At 35.8% G+C, this 23,943-nt stretch overlaps 1 protein-coding gene across 2 annotated transcripts in view; it reads left to right on the forward strand.

Moving 5' to 3' along the window:
• FSTL5 (follistatin like 5) overlaps window positions 1-23,943 on the forward strand; it is a 948,118-nt gene that overhangs the window by 341,933 nt on the left and 582,242 nt on the right. The gene's annotated exons all lie outside the window — the stretch shown is intronic.

A 23,943-nucleotide genomic window follows, 5' to 3' on the forward strand; every position in this document is an offset into this window, starting at 1 on the left:
CAGTAGTGTCTTCTCTAGCTTTTGAATCTCAGTTCCTAGAACTTCATTAATCCATATGTTTGTAGCCACAGTTGTTGAATTCAGCAGAAGTTAAAGCTGAATGATACCATAGCGGGTAAGAAATCAACACTTATAGGTATTGTTATCATCACTGTGCAGAAACAGCAAAAAGTTTAAGGATGTTAAATGACCTTCCCATTGTGACATGGCAGGGAAGTGTTTAAGCCAAGATCTGAACAATATACTCCCTAGTCCATACATCTCTTAATACTGACTGAATGATTCTAATGTCCTAGAGTATCACTAAGCACCTCTCTTCTATAGAATACTTAAAATAGTCTGACTTTGGGTCCATTACAAAAGTAACAAGGAGCCAGAAAATTTGTGTTCTAGTCTTTGCTATTTTCTGTGTGACCCTTGATAAGTCCCCTCTCTTTCTGAAAAGCAATAAAAAATTAAATAACAATATTCAGTCTGTTGCCTTATTGCAGCAAGGAAAGGATGCTGGCTTCTTGAAGACAATATGTTGTAGTATAAACTCTAATATATCTGAAACAATATGTAAATTATCCCCTTGCTGCTAGACCATTCTCTCTTATCCATCCTTCACACTGGTACCACAACAATGTATTACTCTACTTATGCCATTCTTAAGCTTACCAATCCTTAATAGCTTATTATTGTTTAGAGGATAACATATAAACTCCTAAGTCCTTCACAGTACTTTTCCAACCAACATTCTTAGTCTCACTGTACTTTGCTCCCTTCCACATATTTTTTCCTCTGTGTGTATGTGTGTGTGTGTGTGTGTGTGTGTGTGTGTGTTAATTTGGACAGATCCTACAGATGTATGATGAATTGAACTCAGAATTGATCTTGAAGAAGAGAACAGTGGGGCTGGGTTGCAATCTCTACTGTTGGAGGGAGTACTGCACTGATAATCTCATAGATCCATCAAAGAATTGAAATGCAATCACTTCAATTATACAGTATAGTGACTTAAACATAGCTGGTGAACATTACATTTTTGTTTTAGTTTAGGCAACATGCCAGTGACTCTCCATACAAAAAAAAAAATTATTGCACATAATTAAATATCAAATGAGCATCTCCAAATAGAATTCAGCTGGTATGAACAAAGTTACTAGAATCCTTTTGAGTTGAAATTCTAATGTAGTTAAAATGAGAATGTCTCAATATGTTATAACTAAAGTGTGAACGATTGGAGAAAAGTTGAAGATTAGAAAGGTGGTTTCATGTAACCTTACTAGTAAAAGGAAGACAAAACTGTTTCTCTCTCTTTTTTTTTTTTAGGAGATAGGAGTGTAATGGTTTTTAATGGGGTCTGGAGGAAGAATGATTTCTAAATTATTTCCTTCTGCTAGAAGGGAATGAAAATCACATTTGAACAGAACACTTAGGGCCAGTTGCATCAATAGAGTATCTTTTAAAATTTGTTAAAAGTGATAGCTGATAAAATGCAGAGAGTAATTTATGAAAAACAATAACCTGACTAACCCTTCCTTCTCCCTCTCACCAACCACAAAGGTGAAAGTGCTAACTGAAAGAAAATGTTCAAGCTACAATCTGATGATTTTTTATGGGAAACCATGTATCTGGGAGTTCTCATTGAAAACAGAAAGGGTGTTAAACATTGATTACCTTCAGTACACCCACTTTGAAAAGAAACAGGTCTTTTTTGATTAACTAGGACTTTCCAGTCAAATACTCCAAAGTAGTTATTTAAAAAGAATTAAGACCCGAATCATAGTGGATGAACTATAAGTGGCAAAACTGTGGTGATGACTATAATTAAAGACAATGAAGTCACTGTAGCTCTTTGGGAGGTTACTAATAGGAAAACAAAGAAATGTTTTAATTTTCAATCCATTGATGTAGCAAATGGATAATGTTTGAAATAAGGTGGTAGACGGCATTAAGATGACTAGGATGGATAGCAACCAAACTAGAATTAAGTGTTTCACATATGTGCCTAGAAAGGGAAGCCGAGGTACTAACATTTAAGATAGTAAATAGATATGTGCAAATATTGTAGAAAAATCCTCAAGGAATCACTGTTCCATTTACAATCCAGTGTGATGATTAAAAACAATTAAATTAAATTGACATATGTTTTAATTGATATATATGTTTTGAGCATTGTTATACTTTATGAAGAGCAGAATAAAACTCAGAGTCAACCTGACCTTATGTATAGATATTTTTCAATTCTTCACTATATGCTAAAAGTGAGAGAACTCCTTCCATTACAAGGTCTTTGATAATGCAGAGGGAAATGCCTCTTATTCCAAAATGATTCACTCATGATATGTATCTAAAAGTAAAGAAAAAAAGTGACTCTTTGGGAATCCTTATCCATCCAAGGGAAAACCAGATTTTTATGGTTTTATGAAGGATCTAAAAACTGAAAATGTCCTTTTACTATGTTACTAAAATAGAATCAAATATGCAGCAAATGGAAAAATATTTTTTCTTAGTTCTCCAAAGGTTTATGCAGAAGTATAAATGAAATTTCATTCACAATTTTAGTAAAAATTGTTCTGTGAAGATTATTACAATACATGGCTTTAAAATCAGAGAAATGCCACAGTAGTCCTATTATCAGTTTCTATACTTGAAGCATTACTAGATTAAAAAGACCATGTTCATCAATTACTATTACTTGACAGTTATTGAGAGCTGAAAATGAATCCATAATGTTGTGTGGAAACATACTGAAAGATATTTCCCCAGCCAAGAAAAATTATAATATAAATGATTCCCTCTTAATTTATGTGGTTGCGTGCATGTTTCTGGAATTTAAAAGTTTCACAAAATTTGTTTATGAAATATTGAATGACCTGTTAAAATTAATGCTACCAGAGGATGACAAGAAAAAGGATATATATTTGGTGGAAAAGTAAATTATTTACTGAATCTATTTCCTCACTACCACTCACTCAGTTCTTTAAACCTTGATATTGAGTTCCCACACTCATCTGTTTATGGGAGGGGGATTATTCAAGGTAATCAATGATTTCTTCATCAATAAATTCAATGTCTTCCCTCCCCCTTTATTCACTTTCTTTGATCTTCACATACAATATTATACTGTTGATACCTTATTTTTGATACTTTGGTTACTTGTCCTGTTGACTTTCATGACAGCCTTCTCTCCTGGGTTTTTCTTCTACCTTTTTTTCACCATTTCTTCTGCTTCTTTAACTGTTTCATGATCTTCTTCATACCTTGTAGATGCAGAAATTACTCTCTCCCTTATCCTCCTCCTTTCCCATAGTCTCTCTTTTGATGACCTTCTCTATTTCCGTGGCTCTTGGTATCACATCTGCATACGTAATACTCAAATCAGTACCTTCTCCCAGCACTTTAATCTGTTAGTTCAAACTGCTTGCTAGATGCCTTAATTTCAATGTCTCTCTCTGACAGCTTAAACACAATATATTCAAAATTGACTCATAATTTTCCCTAAAAAAAATTTCCGTGGTAACTACCCTAACACTTTCCTTCTTCAAGTACGTATTTTCTTAATTTCTGCTGTTGCAATCACTGTTCTAGTAACTGAGTCTCAAAACCTGCGAATTACCTATAATTCATCCCTTTCTTTCACTCCTCACATAAAATTAATTTCTAAGTCCCATCAACTTTATCCCAGAAATGTCTTTTCTGCTAATCTCCTCTTTCCAGACCCTTTGGAGTCACACTAGTTTAAGATCTCATTATATCTTGCCGAGAATATTGCAATAGCCTCTAGTCATCCTGTCTAACCCTGCTTCAATCTCTTTCTTATTACTATCTTAGAGATCTTCCTGATCTGACATCAAATCCTTTGCTAATTTTCCACTGCTTAGTAAGACAGAAACTCTGGATCCCAGTAAGACCTTCTAGAATCTAATTCAGTAGTTTTTCCAGGTTTATTGTATACTTTACTTTAACTACAGTCAAACTGGTCTATTTTCTGCCCACACCCCATCTTGATCATACCTTTTCCTCTCTCTGTGGCTTTGTTCGCGTATTTCACCCCTCACTGAAAATATTCCCTGTGCCCCTGTTGCCTATCATTGTTATCTCTAGCAAGATGAAGAGAAAAAAAGAAAGCACTTGCACTGCCTCTACCATCACCTGTGTACTTTATCTGTATGAATTAGAGATTATCTGGGTTGAGCCAGGCCCCTCAAACTTATCCAGTCCTTAAGGGATCAGGAATCTTATACACAAGTGACTGATAACCAATGGAAGAGAAGGCTCAGATCTTCAGGGGTCTTTTAGACACAGATAGATACTCAGGTGACTCATCCTTAGAGACTCCACTTTGGTTAGAAATGAAATCTACATGGGAGTTTGAAGTTTTTTGGGAGTCACCACATGAGGTTCAAATATTACCATTAAGGCACAAGTAGAACAATAATCAGCTGAATGTGCCCTGATAATAGTTATAAATTAGCCTGAATATGTAGTAGGGCTGGATTTATTGGTTTCTAGATGTGGTACCAATTAAGACTGTAATTTCATCAACCCAGATCATTATTTTGGATAACTTGCATCAGAAGTCACATTGATGGTTTCACATGTCTGTATTAAGCCACCAATTTATGTGTTAGTCCATGTCTAATTCTCATTAAGTATCTACCCCAGTTTTCAGCAAAGTTTCTTCTTTTAGCCTGTGTTCTTATTTATATCCCCTCAAATGGGGTATTGGCCATTTCCAACAAAAGTGCAGGGGGATTTTTAAAAAATTCAGTATTTTTAATAACCTTGGTGGTAAAAGTGAGCCATTTCTTTAATAGATAGACTCAGAATTCATTTTAACTCTCTATTACATCCCTTTAAAGAACTTTTTGACATATAATTGGTGGGAGATTCTGGATCTTGTAGCCCCCAAAATGCATGTGTCCTAGCACTTAACTGTGAACTTAGGCGAATCATGTAGCCTCTTTGGACTTCAATTTCGTTATTTGTGAATTGAAGATTAAGTGATCTCCAAGATTCTTCCCTGCTCTGTGTAAAACTATGCATATAAATCCCTAAACTTTAAAAATTCAGCCTGAAGAAATATGCTTGGCTGATAGTTTGCTGAAATTTTAGTTTAAAGGAGATAGTATTTGAATTGTCTATATCTCCTCAAAAGACTGAACCATAATTAAGTGCTGAAATGTACAACAGCAAAAAAAAAAAAAAAGTTTGATTCTCCCTAAGGCCTGGAGCAGATGATTGAAATATTAAAGACCGGCATGACTGAATCTCTATGGAAAAAATATATATCCATTAAGCAAAAATGCTGATGTTGACCTAGAATAGTAAGGGTCCTTGAGTAATTTCCAAGGGACTACTATCAGTGTTGCTTGTCCAAAACACCATATTTGATTTTGTTATTTTACCTTAATAATAATTGTTGATAAAAAAATAAGTATTCATGAATCAAGAACATGTTGTTTGATAGGAATAAGAATAGTGACTTGAAGTCTTGAACTGTGATTTCATCCATATAGGGAACTCCAGGTCTAGACATGAACTTGATTTGCTTTAATTCAGTGCCTTCTCTGATTGGAAATTTTACTGAAGCAAGTGGATATTTCTAATTGTGTTGCTGTTCAGGATCTGGTATCACAACCTGCTTAAAATGGTAAGTCCTCCAGAAAAATAAAGCAAAAATATCTGCCCATCAAAAACAAAACAAAACAAAAACAAAAACAACAGCAAAATAAGGTTAAAAGACAGGTGTAACAGATTAGTCCAAGAATATACACGGGAAAAAAAAAACCCAAAACTTACGATGTTAAGTGCTAATGATGAGTTCATAGTTGGTTCTTTTAGGGCTGAATGAGTAGTTTCCAATATTATTTGGCTATTTTAACTTGTCTGTTATAAAGGCCCTTGCCATTTGAATAAAACATAATGATTTTATTCATCTTAACTGATATAGACTACAGCTGTACAATCATCAATTTAGAATCACAGCCCTGGATGTTCTTAGCTCTGCTTTCACTTTATCACAACTATAGAAGCATCATTAAGTGTGTTTGCTTAAGCAGATGGTGAATAGTTGCACAGGGAATACATCCATCTTTTTTACTGTATGATGAAATGTTAAAGCAGAAATTTGAGCTACTGTAAGAAAACAGACATGTAATCAGCTTTGTAATCATCTAATATTAAGGTGAATTATGTTATTTTGTGTGAAGCAAATAGGTAAGATTATAGGTACCTCAAAGCAGAAAGATCAGTAAACATAGAAAAAGAGGTGTTGTATTTAATTTCCAATTCAGCCATTTACTGGTTATGGGAGTGTGGGAAAGCCATTGAAGCCCTCTGAGCCTCTGTTTTCTCATCTGTAAAATGGGGTGGTAAAAAGTGCACTAGCAACTTAAATAGTTCTTGCAAATAAATGACTTTGTAAAACAATGATATATAAAAGCAAATTGTTATTGTAAAGCATGTGGTTTTACAATATTATATACAATATTATTTGAATAATAGACATTTGCAAAATCCAACAACACATCTTTAAAAATAAACATACAATGTCAGACTAAAAGGAATTCCCCCCCCTTAAGCAATTGGGGTTAAGTGACTTGCCCAGGGTCACACAGCAAGTAAGTGTCAAGTGTTTGGTCTGAGGCCGGATTTGAACTCTGGTCCTCCTGATCTCGGGGGTCAGCGCTCTATCCACTACACCACCTAGCTGCCCCAAGGAATTTTTTTTCTGATCATTTCTTCTAAAAAGAAGTTTATACAATTTCCACTTAAAATATTAAGTATTGCTTTAAATTTCCTACAACCTCACTAAACACAAAATGTTTGAATTTCAGGGTTATTAAAACTTTTAATTTGTTATATCTAATGATAAAAGACAGTGTGGTATAATGGATAGAGAGCTGATCTTAGAGTCAGGAAGACCAGGGTTCCATTGTCCTCTTTTGGCATGTACTGTCTATATTTGACCTGTAAAAACAATTTAACCTCTAGGTGCTGTGGCAACACTTTAAGACTATAAATCTTATGTAAACTTCCTCCAAATAAAGAAGGAAGAAGAGGAGGAGGGAAGGAAAAGGAGAAAGAGGAGGAAGAAGAAATAATTAGTCTACAGAGAATTAGAATCTTTAAATCTGAAGTTTAAATCTGGTTTGAGTCAGCTGTGTGACCTGGGGCAAGCCGTTCATTAAGTTTCATTTTCTTATGTTTAAAATCACAATAACTGAACTGATGTTACCTAATTTACAGTATCATTGTAGGGACCAGAAGTAATAATGAGCGAGTGCTTTCTAATGAGAAAAAAATTACATGAAGATTATATAAATGTGAAGATTCTGTACCACATAATAGATAGTAGTGTTGTGGTTTGGTTCATTTCTATGAGCACACTTGGCATAGATGGAAGAATTGAAACTACCTCATTTTGGGAAATAGCCATCACTATGATATGGAATCGTTTTTCACATAACCTGTGATATCCCCCTTCAGCTTTATAATCATAAGACGGATTTCCTTAAGCTGCCATGGCTCTGAAGATTTATGGGACTAAGTTCCAAGCCATGAGTTAACTATCAGTAATTGTAAATATCATATATTAATAACATAATTCTCCTCCAAAGTGACAGGAGAAAAATCTCCATATATGGTAGAACCTCTATTAAGGAAAACAAATCTTAAACATATGGAAAAACTTTTCTCTTTCATTTCATGGGCAATCTAAGAGGTGCATCATGTTCCATCCCTCAATTTTTTTTACAGAGGAGGAAATTGAGGCCAGAAAATTTAAATGACCTGGGCTGAGGTCACACAATCAATAAGTAGCATAGTTTGGATTCAAGTGCAAATCCTCTGACTTCAAATTTAATGCCCTTTCAACCACATCATTAATTTTATGATTTAGCCAGAATGACCCTAGTTTTCTTTTCTTCAGCATCACAAATACTTATGGCCTTTTTCAAAATGGTAGCAGTGAATGTGCATTAACTTCAACAGAAGCCCCACATTCTTCTTGTCATACTTTCATCCTATGGCCATAAAGGTTATTGCTAGTGTAACACATAGATAGATAATGGATTGTTTTCTAATTGGACAAATCTTTAATTATTTCACTGCTCCACTAAGAGATGATGGTATGATTTTCCATCTTAAGCTTAAGTAATTCTTGCTGACAGTCGCTTTCCACTGATGAATGATTCTAAATTGTAGTCATGAAAGTTTTCTGAAGTCTTGGTAAGGGAGATCATCATTCTAGAAATTATGTAAAATGAAAAGGGGCAGAGAAATTATTTAAGTCATCTTTCTTGCTTATAAACATAAGTCAAATATAAATTTTATGTAAAAGAATTTGAATTACTTGCCTTGACAAATTATCCTTGTACTTAAAACTGCAATTGTATATTCACACAGTTTATCTTAGTGTAGGCAATGGATGTGTCATGCAAGAATCATATTCATAAAACAAATAATATTTGTAAATGCAAGAAAGGGGCTTGTTACTTAAAGAAATTGCAAGAATTTTGTTAGGTGGTTCTTAATGGTGCATGCCACAAGGCAGTACCTCTAACATGATCTACTTCTGCAAAGTTTCAGGCAGAAAAGATGGGAACTAAAATATTCATTTTCAATTTATGTCAAAAAACAAAGAAACAAAGAAACAGATAGTGGTATTTCATTAGTGAGAACCTTCTAAAATAGGAACTCTCCACTAAGGCAGGGCTCTGAGAGATTAAATGACTTGCCCAGGATCATACACCATGTAAGTATATGAACTTTTGCTTACCTAGCTTCAAGCTTTTCACTTTGTCCACAATTCTACACTGGCTCTCTTTTGACAAGATAATTCACCCAGTGATTGCATTAATTATTTTCATTTGGCCTCATGAGCATCTTATGGAGGCCTGATCATAACAACTTCTAACAAATTACATTTTTTTGACACTTAACAACTTAAAAAAAAATCCCTGCTCAGATTCTTAAAATCTAGCCAATAGCTCAGTAATGTTCAAATTCCTTAAGAGTCTGGCCAATACAGTGGATATTCTAATAAACGTTGTCTTTGCCTGAAAGAAGACTTGGGTAGAATTCTTTCAGGCAAGATCTGCATGTCGTGATTTTAGGGTCTCAGCATCTCTAAACCTAAACATTTTGGTGGCCCATATGGGGAAGCTGCCTAACCCCAAGTTGTTCTAGTCAAGACTGAAAGGTATGTAAGCCTCTCCCCCCTACCTCTTTTCTTACTCTGCAGTTGGGGTTTCTCTCCAAGCACCTAGGAAGGCTTGGAGGTACTTTTCTGGCAAACAGTTACAAGGCTGTCTTGTACTTGGCTCGATGCTTTCAGGCTGAGGTCTACTGGTTTGGTTTGAGGACATGGACCTGGGTACCTTCCACAGCATAGAGGGCAAGGATGGATGTCCTATCTGGAAGCCAATGCCCAATTCTGTCAATTCTCTTAGCTGTAGGGAATTGGGAAAACTGCAGGTGCTTTTTGGTTCCCTGAGGCATACTTACTACCTTCCCTCTACACCCCTGAATCCTTCTTCATGGAGGCTACAAGGAAAAGTTAAGACAGCTAAAAACATCTTAGCAGATTCTGGAAGTTTTGTGAGCAATCATTAATGAGTTTTGAAACACCTCCTTACAACTCTTGTCACTCCCTTCTCCCACTCCCTTCCCTTGACTCAAGAGGGTATCTGTTAATCCTTCTCATAGGAGAACAGTTTCACCCTTCTTGTCCACCTATGAATTAGCCTTCTACAGCATGGGCCCCCCTGGCAATGGCCTTGGGCCCTGGGGCAGCCTTTGCCTGGAAGCATCACCTAGGTTCAGCACATCCTGCTCAAGGTAAAGAAGCTAGCCTCCAAACTTGGATAAGCATGCTTACCCAGATTTTAAAGTTGTAGTTTTAACTGTTAATGATGAGATGTTGATTCTCTGTGTAAAAATAATTTGGAAATGCATTTAACAAAATTGAACTCACTTGGTTGGTAATGGGTTTGTTTCAAGTTTCAAATTGGTGAACTTTTTGTATCAGTTATGTCAAGCAGCTTTTCATAATTTGGTTACCACCAAAATAGTTTGGCTAATGTTGATTATTGTTTTAATGCATAAACTTGCTGAAAAGCTTGTTTGGGTTTTGGTTTGCTGTGAATTAGCAAGTATATGGAAATAATCTCTAACGATTGGTGTTTTACACCAGAACAAACTTAAATTTAAAATGTAAAACCTGGAAAAGTTTTTTTTCTAAGCTATGATTAGTGAAACTTATTCTTCGAGGTAAAAGCTCATGGGATTTTATTTTGAGTTGTCTGATGGATCATGTAATCTATCAATGCCTTTTATCTTTTGGTATCTCTTGATTTGAGCATAAATTGGATTTAAGTGAGACAGAGTTGCAGGATGTCAGACTCATTCTCTCTTCCAGAGTCACTGAAGTCCAGTGGCAAGACAAAAGTCAAGATGGTTGACAATGGCTCAGTCTGAGCCTTGGTCATATTTGGTGTCTTCCATGTTTAACCAAGCTCTACGTACTCAATAGCACCTGCGTAGACCACCGTCATGGTTCCTTGCAACAAAATGTTCACATCCACCCATTACACATAGGCTTAGAGTATACATCCCCTCCTAACTCACCAGTGAACTTGAGGCCCATCAGTTACCCTCAACCTGGTTTAGTTCACCTACCTAAACGGTTTACTGGGGTGTGGCCTCTGAGGATGCTATAGCTTCTTGGAGATAGAGATGAGAATTGGGTGACAGGTAGACAAAAAAGGTAGATAGCAACCCTAAAAAGAGGTCAGTAACCATCATGCCAGAGGTACTAGTCTTCTCTGAACACCTGTACACCCCTACTCTGTCAGCTTGGGTCCACCAAAGTTGGGATCTTTTTCCCCCAATTTCTGAGAGGGGTTACCAGGCAAGAATGATAGCTATCCTTTCAAATACCTCAGGTCTAGGGATTCAGTAATTTAAGGTGATCAGGCTCAACACTCCTTTCCATGATAGCTCTTTAGGTGGGACTTTAGCTTGTAATCATCACCTTGACTACTTCCACCAAATCTTATTTACCCAAAATATCATAATAAATATCAAATAGTGAGTAAGGTAAGGCAACAAGTAGTTATTAAGCACTTAGCGCTGAGAATACAAAGTAAAGTTTAAAAAATTCCCTTACCATCAAGTAATTTACAGTCTAATAGAGGAAGACAACAGATAAAGGGGAACTAAAAAGGGTAAGGGGAAAGGGAGAGTAAGGTACCAAGCACAGGATTGTGGTGTTGAAGTCTGGAAAGCCAAGAGAAAAACATAGAAGGCAATGAACATTGGTTAGCCTTGGCCACTCCCCCAAATGGAGATCTGATTAGAAACCCAGCAGTGGGAGACAGGGGCCATCATAGCAGAGGGATGCTTCAGGGTGAGGAGGTCACAGAAGTAAACTTGTTTCTCCAAGCAAAGTAGTAAACAGAAGTCAAGGAAATTGTATAGCTTTGAGCAGACCAAAAACTACATAATGTTAAATGAACTCTTTAGCTGGGAACTAGATGTAATCTTGGCCCAAATAAAGAAAGAAAGCACATTTTTGAATAGAGGAGGTTCATCTTAGTAGTCTCTAAAACCTCAAACAAATCAAGAGACATGATTGATTTGCCTTCTTATACATGTCTGTTCTTTCCAAATCTTTCTTTTCCATCTCCCTGTAATATCCTTTGTCTACCTGTCTCTTTCAAAGGAACTCTGGAAACATGTACACAGTTTTACACTCAGTCTTCTCTCTGCCAATCAGGTGTCACAACTCCTACATATCAGCAGCAAGTAAAACACTGCAGACTTGATTGGAAGCCTGGTTACAAATGATCTGTGAGCACTTAGAAAAGGAAGTAATGATCACAGATTCAGCATGTGTTTACTAAAAGTAAACCAAGATAAACTAACTCATTTCCTTTTCTGATAAGGAGATTAGACATAGAATGAGGAGATTTCACTAAGTAATGTGTAATGGATAATAAAAGGTAACTGGATTAAAAACTTATTTAATGATTTTAATTAAAGAATGTTGAAACAGATGAATTTTGATCTGGAACGGGATTATTAGTGTTGTGCCACCAAGCATTGTCTTTGGTTACAAAAATCTAGGGTTAGATTTAGATCTGAAAAGGACCTTAGAGAGCTAATACAAACCCTTACTTTTATATATAAAGAAATTGAAGCTTATAGGAACAAAGAAACAGCAATCAACAAACAAGAATTTATTGAGCACCTAACCTTATTCACTGGGGAAACAAATGTAAAATGAAACAGTTCTTGCCCTCAAGAAGTTAGCATTCTAACAAGAGAGACTTACATTAAAGATACATACAATATCTACCAAAAAAAATAAATATGAGTGTGTGTGTGTGTGTGTGTGTGTGTGTGTGTGTGTTTGTGTGACAAGGGACTTGCCCAACATCACACACGTAGTAAATACATAAGGCAGCATTTTAATACATGTACTCTGACTCCAAATCCAGTGTACTTTCCCCCACCATTACACTACACTTTTATGTCCAGTATTTTAATAGTGAATTAGAGGATAGTATAGAATATGCTTATGAAAGGTAAGAAGATAAAATGCAATATAATAAACAAGTCCTCCACAAATTCAGCTACAGAAGGAAATGATGAGGGGGAGATATTTGTAGATAATAATTTATGTGTAAGCAATCCAGAGGTTCTACACATTTCATGTTTCATGCAAGTCAATATTTTGATATTGATAGGGGAAAAAGCAATCTCACTTTGTGCTATATATGTGTGAGTGTGGTGTCCAAAATAAAATGCTTAGAAAATATTTTGTTCCTTTCTGATCACTATACTTTGGGAGAGATATTAATATGCTAAAGAGCAACTGAGATAGTAAAGGGATTTGAAACCATATCTTATGGGGTTCACGTAGAGAAATCATGTTATGTCATTTGTTCAAACTTGGGCAAGTTATGTAACCTCGTTGGGCCTTTTGGGCCTCTTAATTTGTAAAAGGAAAGGGTTGCACTAAATTGGTAATGTTATTTTCATCTTTAGATCCTTTGATGATTGAGTTATGTCTATTATTTAAATGTTCCATTGCATGTCATGTTGGATTCCAGGGAAGAACAAGTACTGCTGTGTCAGAGATGCCGCATTTCCATGCAGAAATAAAGTGCATAATACAGAATTGTTTTTCTTTAGACACGTAACTCCATATCATTCTGCCTGTTTTGCTCGAGTATCTGAGTAGTTACAATATTATTTGATAGTTAACGAGGATAATTTAGTGATACTTTAATATTATTGAAAATATACATTTTAATGGACATAAGAACTAGAGCACTGAGTAATTTCTAGAATATAGAATGCAAATTCCTTTTAAAATAGGGTTGTTGATTAGGGGAAAAAAGTTTCCTCCTTTGTCTCCTCATTGATGGTGCCTGACCTGGGAGCCATCATTTGGGGAAGGATCCAGGTCTTAGCTCATGTTTTTGTCTCCTCAGCTTTCTGTAGGTGCCACTTCCTTTTTCTCATCTGCCACATTGCCTGAGTACAGGTACTCCCTTTCTACTCCTTCTTTTCATCACCTTCTCATATGTTATCTTCCTCCATTATAACAATGATAGCACTTTGAGGATAAGAGCTTTCTTGCTTGCTTAATTTCTGTCTTCAGCACGTAGCACACAGACATATATTAGGTACTTAATAAATGGCTTATTTAAATGGTAGCTACCTTGTTGCTGTTGTTTTTGTGTCATTCAGTTGTTTCCATTCTTCATGACCTCATAGACATAGCATGTCAATACTGTCCATGGAATTTTCTTGGCAAAGCTACTAGAGTGGCTTGCCATTTCCTTTTCCAGTGAATTATGGTAAATAGAAGTTAAGTGATTTGCCCAGGTCACACAGGTAGTAAATGTCTGAGGCCAGATTTGAACTTAGGTTTTCTTCTCTCCACTGAGTCACCTAGCTGCCTCTGTCTACTAACATTTGATTACTTACATTTATAATATTATTGGTTTTTTCTTTTAATTCATATCAGCATTTTCCTTTATTTGTCTGTCTCTAGAGAAGACTTTCAACTTAGGACAGAGTATTTTTGAAGCAAATGGGAAATTGATATTTTTCAGAATTAAATGGAAAACAATTACAGAGAATTTTTTTCTCAAAATATGAAAATTAAACTATAATTTCATTTAAGGAAATTTACTCTTTTATTATCCAAAAACAAACTTTTCCACTATACACACAACACTCTTTCATGTGAACAATAAAGTCCAATCAGGCTTTTCTTTGAATTTTATTTCTCCAAATATTAATACCAAATGATAGCAACAATACTACAAAATTATCAAGTTGTTTAGGACAAAAAGTGCAAATGACTGAAACTCAGCCTTTAGACAATTGTGTCATTTCCCTTTTTAATAGGGTGGAAACCTGTTAAGCATACTATCTCATCAATTGTAGTATTTTCAATTTCCTAGACTGACATGCAGTGTTATTCCTCTGATACATTTCATGCTGCTATGACAGTTGAATCATGTTGTGGCAATTGTAAGTCAGCCTTACAATTCCAAATCTATCTGCTTCTCACAAAAAAGAAAAGGAAAAAAAGGAAATCAAAGGCTTCCAGCCATCCTTTATACATATTTTGTTGCTCATTTGCTGCTTATGGTTCAAAATGCTACATAGTTATAATATTACAAGGGTAGCAGAAGAAACATGATTTAAGTAAAGTGCCAATGTTGCAGTTTCCTTTTGCCCTTCTTTCTCAACACAAATGAAGACTGATATAAAATGCCCTCCAGCGCATTTATTGGTTTCTCCTTTCGACTACATTTTGATGCCCATTTACATTTTCATTTGAAATTTTATATAAATAAAATGGTACACTTATTAAAAGGTATTGATAATCATTTTTCATGTTCAAGTTTCATTTCATTTCCACTCTTCTTTATTTCTTAAGGCCCATCATTTTATACCCTCAAGAAGTAGCAATGCCTTAATCTTTTCTGCTAACAGTACGGAGATAATATATGAGGTCATAGCTGTCCCCGTTATGGGGCATCTTATTCAGCCCCTGTATTCTCTTTTCTTCAGTCTCAAAAAAAAAAAGTTAACTTTGTTGCACTAGGATGCAGTCTCTCAGTTTTTAAAACCAAACTGCTCAGTGAAGAGGACTAATCAAGTAATTCCTGCCCCTTTCTGCTACATTGTAATATTATACAACTTAACTGTCTGTATAGGGGAGGAGAGAAGAGATTAGTATATCAAATTTAGTATACAGTGCTGTTAGGTAGAGCAGTAGATAGAGTGCCAGGCCTGGAGTCAAGAAGACTCATCTTTCAACTGGCCTCAGACACTTACTAGCTGTGTGACCCTAGGCAAGTGACTTACCCTGTATGCCTCAATTCCTCATCTGTAAAATGAGCTGGAGAAGGAAATGGCAAACCATTCCACTATCTTTGCCAAGAAAACCCTAGTGGAGTCATGAAGTGTCATTCATGACAGAACAACAACAATATAAAATCTTTTACTTGTCTAAACTGCAAGAACCAATAATGGACCTTGCCCAGGATATCCTTTATAATGGTAATTATATAAGGTGAACATATATTTCTCTTCTGTGCCTTGTTTAATGTTAATAATTATAGCTGATAGTATACTGATGTTTATAAATCATTTTACATGAAGCATCATTTTATCTTTTCTTTAAACCTCTTGGATGTTATTTTATAGATGACAAGTCTGAGGCTGGACCAGGTTTTCATGCTCACATACTAGTAAAGTCAGAAGCAAGATTTAAACCTCAGTTCTTTCCTGGTATCTTGCAATTCTGTTATTATACTACCATGTCTAACTAATAATTAGTGGATTATTGAACAGTTATCTCTGAAGTCTCATTGTGTTTTTTTTTAAAAGCTGAGTCATTTTAACATATAAATGGGAGACACCTTGTTTGAAGCGGATCTTCATGATTACCTTTTGCTCTATGATGCAGGAATCAACAAAAATTAAGCAAAGTTGATTCTATGACTTTCGGTCATTTTTTTTACTTAGAAGATGAAGATACACTAAAAAGAATATAATCTCTAAAATCCTGCTCTTCTCATTAAAAAATAACTCAAGGATGTTCTCAATGTATGCATAGAATATTCTCATAATTTTTTTTTTAAAGAAAAAGTTGGTTCATTGTGAATGTCCTCCCTCTCCTGGCTCAGTGGAAAGATCACTGTCCCTGGAATCAGGGGACCTGCTTGTTATCTCTGTGACTTTAGGCGAGTTGAAATCCCTGGAACTAGTCTTCAGCTATAAAATAAAGAGGTTGGGCTAATAGATGACCTCTGATGTTTCTTTACTTGCTTTTGCAGGTAAAACCGTCATTCATGATGTCTTGGAACCTTCTCTTTTGGACATCTAGAAACTGAGTACCACTAAAATTATCACTTGCATCTTGGATTTTTTTCTGATCCTTTTTCCACCTTCAGCCATGACTTCTATATAATTCAGGGATGTGCTAGAGCCAGTTCCACTTGGTTTTCTCTAATTGTTAAATTTTTAATGAGAACATTTATACCTTGGACATCTACAAGTAAGTCAGGGTTTGATGTAATATTTTTCTCATTGTCTACACTTAAGAAAATGATGGAGAAAAAATGCAGATTAAACTTAAACTGTTACATTTCACCCAAGAGAGCTATTTGTTAAACATTTTTCAGCCTATCCCTGCATTTGTGCTATTGCCACCTCATCATGGAGATTTTTCCAAGCCAAGGCAGAATAGAAAGAGTGCTGGCTTTGTGTGCATAGAATCCAGAAAGTCAGTGTTGATCTACTCCTACCCCATCCTGAAGAGAAATATCTTTTACATCTTCTCCAACAAATTTCTCTTGACATCTTTATTTCTTTTCTTGCAAGGGTATAAAATATTTTATGTTTTATAAAATATTTTGGTATTCGGCCCTTTCTGCTTACTCACTGTTGGAACTGTGTTGTATCATTTAGACTTCCCTAAGAAATAGTGATAGAGAAGCCAATGTCTTTTATTTATTTTTCATCATTTTTCCAGATTAATCAATTTCCTTAAAAGTGTCTTTATTCATAGTTACACATGCTAAAAACCTGGAGTCATTCACATTTTTCTCCCTCTTTTCTTCATACCTCCCCTAATATCTACCAGGCATCAAGTACTGTCTGCTATAACAGTGGTGACAAACTTAATAGAAATGAAGGGGCACTAAACATGCATTAGAATACCTGGGGGTCCTATTGTGTCTTGACTTAATTTTTAAAAGTAATATTATCTGTTTTCTTGTATTTTTTGTTTATTTTGTTAACTATTTCCAAATTACATTTTAATATGAATCAGGCTGCATGCAGGATTATTATGGGTCATCTTCAAGCTGCATATTTGACACAGTTATACTATAATATTTCTTAAATCTGCTTTCTCCTTCCTTCCCATCTAGATTATTTTAGTAATTTCCTAATTTGTCTGATGTCTGGTCTTTCCTTCCTTCTAAATGAGCTATACATCCCTCCCAGATTTTTCTTTGTAAGACTCATTATTCCAGACTCACTGAGGGATGGTATCCATGTTCTCTGTAACTTCAATCCCAAATCCCAAACCCTCAATGGCTTCTCATTTTCTTTTGAATAAAGAACAGAAACCTGGCCTTCAAGGTTTTCTATGCTCTGGTTCTAATTTACCTTTATATTCTTTATATTCCCATCATGTGCTGTAAGCAATGCCAAATCATATTACTTGGTGGTCCCTTGGTTCACCTTCCCCCTCCCTATAGCCACTGCCATACCTTTGCTCTTGGCATTCCTTATATTTGGAAAGACTCCCTCCACTCAGAGATAATGTTAATTTGACTCATTTTTTTTTTTGGCTAGGCAATTGGGGTTAAGTGACTTGCCCAGGTTCAGTCACACAGCTAGCTTCAAGTATCTGGTCTGAGACCAGATTTGAACTCTGGTTCTTCTGACTCCAGGGCTGGTACTCTAGCCACTGTGCTATCTAGCTGCACCTGACTCATACTTTCAAGACCCATAAAAGCTTCTCTAATTCAGTAGCAGAAAATGTTCTCTCCCATTGAACTAAATCTTGTAGTTACATCTCTTGTTAGCCTATTATATTCTAATTAGTTCTCTAATTATGCTAGATTGAAAGATCTTTGAATGTAGGAATCCTACCATGTTTTCCTATGTATTTCTTTTACTTTATTCCCTACCACATGCTCTTCCATCCAGTTATCACAAAGATATTCCATCTTTCCACATTTACTCTGGCTGTCCTCCATGCTTAGAATATTAATTATCCTTAAATTCTTGACTAACTTCCCTTTAAGTTACATCTAAGATCCCATCTTTTTCAGGAAATCTTTCCCAATCTCTCTTAATTCTAGTGCCTTCCCTCTGTTAATTATTTCCTATTTATCTTGAATGTACCTTTTTCTGGTATATGTTTATTTGCCTGTTGTCTCCCCCATTAGAGTGTGGGCTTCTTGAGGGCAGAGACTATTCTTTGCCTCTTTTTGTATCCCTCGGGCTTGGCATTTAGTAGGTGCTTAATACATGTTAATTGATTGATAAGGCATTTTTTCCTTCCTAGTAGTATTACCATAAATAAAGTTAGAGAGTTGAGAGAGTTGAGGTTGTTGTTGTTTTTTTTTTTCCAATCACAAAAAAAGGAGGGACACCTTCCTCCAAAGCAGTTCCTATTTCTTCCCTATCATGATATGGAAATGGTAAACCCTGTATCTTTGGATCCTTTGATGGCCCACACCCATCTGGAGGTGGTTGAGGAGAGGAAGCTCTGCAAGAGGGTTAGGAGAATTAGAGAGCTTGCTGGGGAAGGAGAGAAAATCCCTTCTCCCAGAGAGCTGCACCAGTAAGTAAGACTGCTTAGGGCTGCCCATGTTAGAGTTTAGGTCAGACTTACCCAAACACTCTCATTTGGCCTAGGTGATCATACCTGTAGTAAATTGACAAAGAGGCTGCAGTTTTTGTCATTCCTCAAATTTGGGGGCAGTTTTATCATTTAATCTACTTTATACAAAATGCATCACTGATGATTGCTGAAAATTAGTGTTTCTTAACACAAATGGAATAGAAGTGAGTTCATTGCATTATTTTTTGTTCTGATTTAGCTTAGGAGAGAAAGCAAAAACAATACATTAAAAAAATCTTATAACAAAGAACCTTTGGCTGTTTATTTTATTTTTCCTATCCTTTGCAACTTTTTTTTTAAACTATTAGCATCCAGAATTAATACTAGCTATTGTCACACAATGATTTTAAAGGAATACTGATTTGTGAGAAGCGATGATGTCTTCTGTTTCTATTTCTGACATTCCATTTGTTTTGAAAGCATAACGAAGTTGGAAATCCAACTATGTAGCAGGATGAAACTATATAGCCATATAATAATAACCACCAACATCTTTGGCCATCTTAGGGTAACAGAGCCAATTCCTTGAATGAAGAAATCAGTAAGTAAGGAAAGTGCTACAACCAATAAGCATATGTTTATAAAAAAACACTGATAATGGTTTTCTCTAAAGTGTGATGTAAAACAGTGGTTTGGGGTTTTGCTGCATAATTACTAAAATCTTTTTGAAGCTCTAATATTCTATGATTCCATGTTTTAAGTTTTTAATACATTTTAAAGAATTTTGAAGAATAAAAGGGATTAGGAAATAATTTGCTTATGAATGTAAAATAAGCTTGGACTGAGTCGCTCATCAGGCATTGAAGTTCCTAGCACTGAGGATGCAAAGAAAAGCAAAAACAACCTTTTTGCTGTGAAGGAGCTTACATTCTAATGAGAGAGACAAGACACAAACAAAACATATAGTAAATGTCAAAGGAAAGGTGCTGGCAATGGAGCAGGGCCCGGGTAGGAAGGAAGGCCTATCATCATAGGCAAGGTTGAAAATTGAGTCTCAGGAAGCCTGGAAGGTAGAGACTGAGAAGGAAAACTGTGTATAGGTCTGAGGGAAGACAAATCCATTTGTAACAATCATTTCAGAGCTCACAGTACCACTTTTTAAAAAAATTTCAGTTCAAATGAACTCAGTGCATAAAATTGTGTACTGTACTTATTTCTGTCGGTCTTACCCCTACTACTGACTTTCCTATCCACTATCTGATGTCACCTTTGAAAGAAAGCATACAAAATGCTAATCTGGTTCCTGTTCTCACAGAATTTATTTCCTTTATGATTAATATCAGGTTATTTCTTAAGGCTTTATACTTTGAAAATAGTTTCTATCCATTATAATTCCTCAATGATGTCATCCAACAATACTCTGTTAAGAATTAAGGAAACAGTCACATAGAAAGGCTGAAGTGGTAGAGCATCCAACTATTAAAATGTGAGTATGATCAATATAATGCTCTTTCATCAGATTCACGATGTTGCTATACTGCAACAAAGAAAGTCAAATAAGAGAGGCAAAACTCTCTTGCAAAAGAACATTTTTCCCCCTGTGGGTGGCTGTTGTCAAGTGAGCTTTGAGTGTTCAGTCTACCTTCGATGCTGTGTTCAGATCACATGATATACTTCTTGTTATGTCTCAGTAGAGAGGTCAAGAATCTTAATGGACAAATGAGATAGGTACTTTTATAGTTGTTGAGTTGTGGCTCTTGTGCTTAAACTGTATTTGGTGTGTGGTTAAGAGGACTGGGAAATACCTATTCCCTAGCATTATATTTCTCCCAAAAGTTTTCAAAATGCCCTTTAGACACAATATGGCACTATTTACTTGTAGTTAGGCTTCAATGACTAAAGAACTTATATGCTTTTACAATCATCTCATCCACAACTAATTAACTACTCCCCCAGTGTAGTAAAAAAAATGTGTGTAGGGGGAGCAGGAAGGGGAGACTTCTATGGACATTTCACTTGTAATGCTGACTCATCAGGCACATTTCATCTTGCATCCGTTTGCATGCTTCTAAGTGTGGCAGCATGATTTTTTCAAGACTTTTATAGTCATGATTTTAAATGAACTAATTATCCAATTTTTTCATCTCTGCATCTTAGAACCCTTTGCTCCCTTCAAGGCTTAGCTCAAGTGACATTTCCTTCCTATGGCCTTTCCTGAAATCCCAAGTTTATTAGTTGTTTCCACCTCCATTCCTCCTGACTTCAAGATTAATTTGTATTTACCGTGTTTGTTTCAAACACATACACATCTGTATGTATCTAAAAATGTACACATAACATGTGTGTAAATATACATGTGTGTAATATATACATATATCCTTTCTCTTTCCTTTTTTTTTCTTTTCTGTGCACTGGTGATTTCCTTTGAGTAGTATGTAAACTCCTTGAGGGCAGGGACAGTTTCATTTTTTGCCTTCATCTCCAGCACTTAACGTAGTGCCTAGCACAGGGGTGGGGAACTTGTGGCTTCAAGGCCACATGTGGCCTTCTAGGTCCTTGGGTGCGGCCTTTTGATTGAGTTCAAGTTTTACAGAACAAAACCTTTTATTAAGGGGATTTGTTCTGTGAAGTTTGGAGTCAATCAAAGGGCCTCACTTGAGGACCTAGAGGGCTACATGTGGCCTTGAGGCCACAGGTTTCCCACCTCTAGCACTTAGTGGACATTTAGTCAATGTTTGTTGACTTAATTTGAATCCATGTAGGTGATGAGATAGTGCTACCACTACTGTCATGTCTTTGCTTATTGTCTTGCTGTTCAGAAAAGTATTGTGAGCCTGTTCACCTGAGCAGGTTCACAAATCACGAAAGGACCTGCCACTGTGCAGGTAAATAAACTTAAACACCATCTGTTTAGAGAATCGTAAGATCATAGCTTTAGGACTGGCAGGGTTGTTAGAGGCTGTCTAGTACAACTCCCTAATTTTATAAGTGACTGAACTGAGGCCCGCAGAGTTTAACCCGTTTGACCAAAGTCACTTTGGGAAGAAGTGGATGGGGTAGGGTTTCAATCAAGGTTCTCTGACTCCAAATCTTTCTGCTATACCACACTACCTATGGGGAATAAGCAAACACCCACACAGTTTTTGTTAGATTACCAAATCTGCAGTCATCATTATCTACTATCCATTTTCTTTCCAATTGAGAGATTCTAAGTGTTATTATTATAATTTACAATTACTGATTTCCTTCTAATTAAATTCTTCTGGGTTCAGCTTATCTATCTTTTTTTTTTCCTGTAGTTTTTTTGTTTCCCCTATAGTTGCTGTTTTATTTTTCTCCTCCAAAAAAAGTAAAATTTGTATATGCTGGCTGCTTTGAGATTTCTGGATTGTACCATCAGAATGGTCAAGTATAAAATGGCAAATGGAAATCTTTGGTTGAGAGATGCCAAGCAGTGTATAAACAGTTTCAATTTTCCAAGGAGTGTAACTTTCCTTTAGCACAACAGATGAAGTTCCCAAATAATCCCCATGTCAGGAATTAGTTGAGGATTTATGGTTTTCAAGGAGTGGGTCAGTAGTTATATGAGAAAAACCTGAATTAGACAGGGGCAATTTAAGATAAGGCAGGCAATCAGCTTACAGTCCATTACTACAGACTTAGGTCTTAGAAAGAGCAACAGAGGAAGCAATGCTAGAGCTTTGGGATTCAGGAAACTTCCACCAGAATAGGTGTGAGAAAAAGGAGAGTCAAGATGTTTTAGAATGTGATTAAGTACTATTTCACTAGTCGAATTTCTATTTAAAGACAATGTTGGTAAACTGTGGGGCACAAAGATAGAATACCAACTTCAGAGGCAGGAAGGCCTCAGTCCAAGTTCTGACTTTGACCCTCTCACTTGATGGCACCATGCAAACCTTTTAACTTCTGTCTCACGTAACTCTATAAGACTTTAAGTGATAGATAAATTGCTGATAAGTTGCACTTGTGGAGGGATTTTCCAACCCAGTGGTTTCCTAAAGCAGTGGAGTCAAGGCATTGCACCACAAAACAAATGAACACCACAAATAGTAAACATGTATGCAGTAACAGCAATACTGTTTTAAGAATAACTTTGAGTGAATACGTCTTTTAGAATATTATAAATACTCAAATTAACTACAAAGGTCATATGAAGGAAGATGTTATTTGTATCCAGAGAAAGAACTGATAAATAAAAGTATGTATAAAGATGATTTTACACATATAAACATATTTGTCTCTAATGGCAGCCATTTCTAGAGTGAGGCAGGGATAGAGGAACAAAAAAAGGAAAAAAAAAGAAATTTACATATAACTTTATTTGAATGTTCAGGTAAGGAATCTATACGTGCTGCTGAGAGGGGAACTATACTTTCCAAATCTCATCCCATGTTAAACATGTTTGGCTGAACTTTTCAAATACTTGCCTTAATTTATTGATTCAGTTGATAGATGCAGACTCAATGTTTTTTATGGACAGTTACATTGGGAAAGAAAGCTCTTGAATCCCTTCAGGTTGGCCAAATAAGAGATTGTGGTAAATTCACAGGAAAAAGGAATGGGGTGGGAGGTGTGTGTGTCTGTGTGTGTGTGTGTATGTGTGTGCGTGCACGCATATGAACTGAGTCAATATGTCTCAGTTTTCTGAGGGCTCATAATATTTTTGTTTTTATTCTTCAAAACTGAAAATCTGAATTGATTTAAATAACAGATCTGGAGATTTTAGGGGCTGTAAACTCAGAATGATTCAACAATGATAAGACAGTAAAAAAAAAGCTAATGCAATCTTGGGCTGTGTTAAAAGAAGCAGAGCTTCTAAGAGTAAGGAGGTGATAGGTTCACTGTACTCTGCTTTAATCAGATTACGTATGATATATTATGATCAGTTTTAGTCTCCATAATTTAAGAAATACATTGATACACTAGAGAGTGACCAGAGGAAGGCAATTAGGATGAAGCATCTTGAGTCCATATAATATGAGGATTGGTTGGTGGAACTGAGCATGGATAGTGTGAAAATACTTAGGTGGGATATG

Source organism: Phascolarctos cinereus, unplaced genomic scaffold (assembly GCF_003287225.1).
Source record: "Phascolarctos cinereus isolate Bilbo 61053 unplaced genomic scaffold, phaCin_HiC Scaffold_9;HRSCAF=440, whole genome shotgun sequence".
NCBI classification, from domain to species: Eukaryota; Metazoa; Chordata; class Mammalia; order Diprotodontia; family Phascolarctidae; genus Phascolarctos; species Phascolarctos cinereus.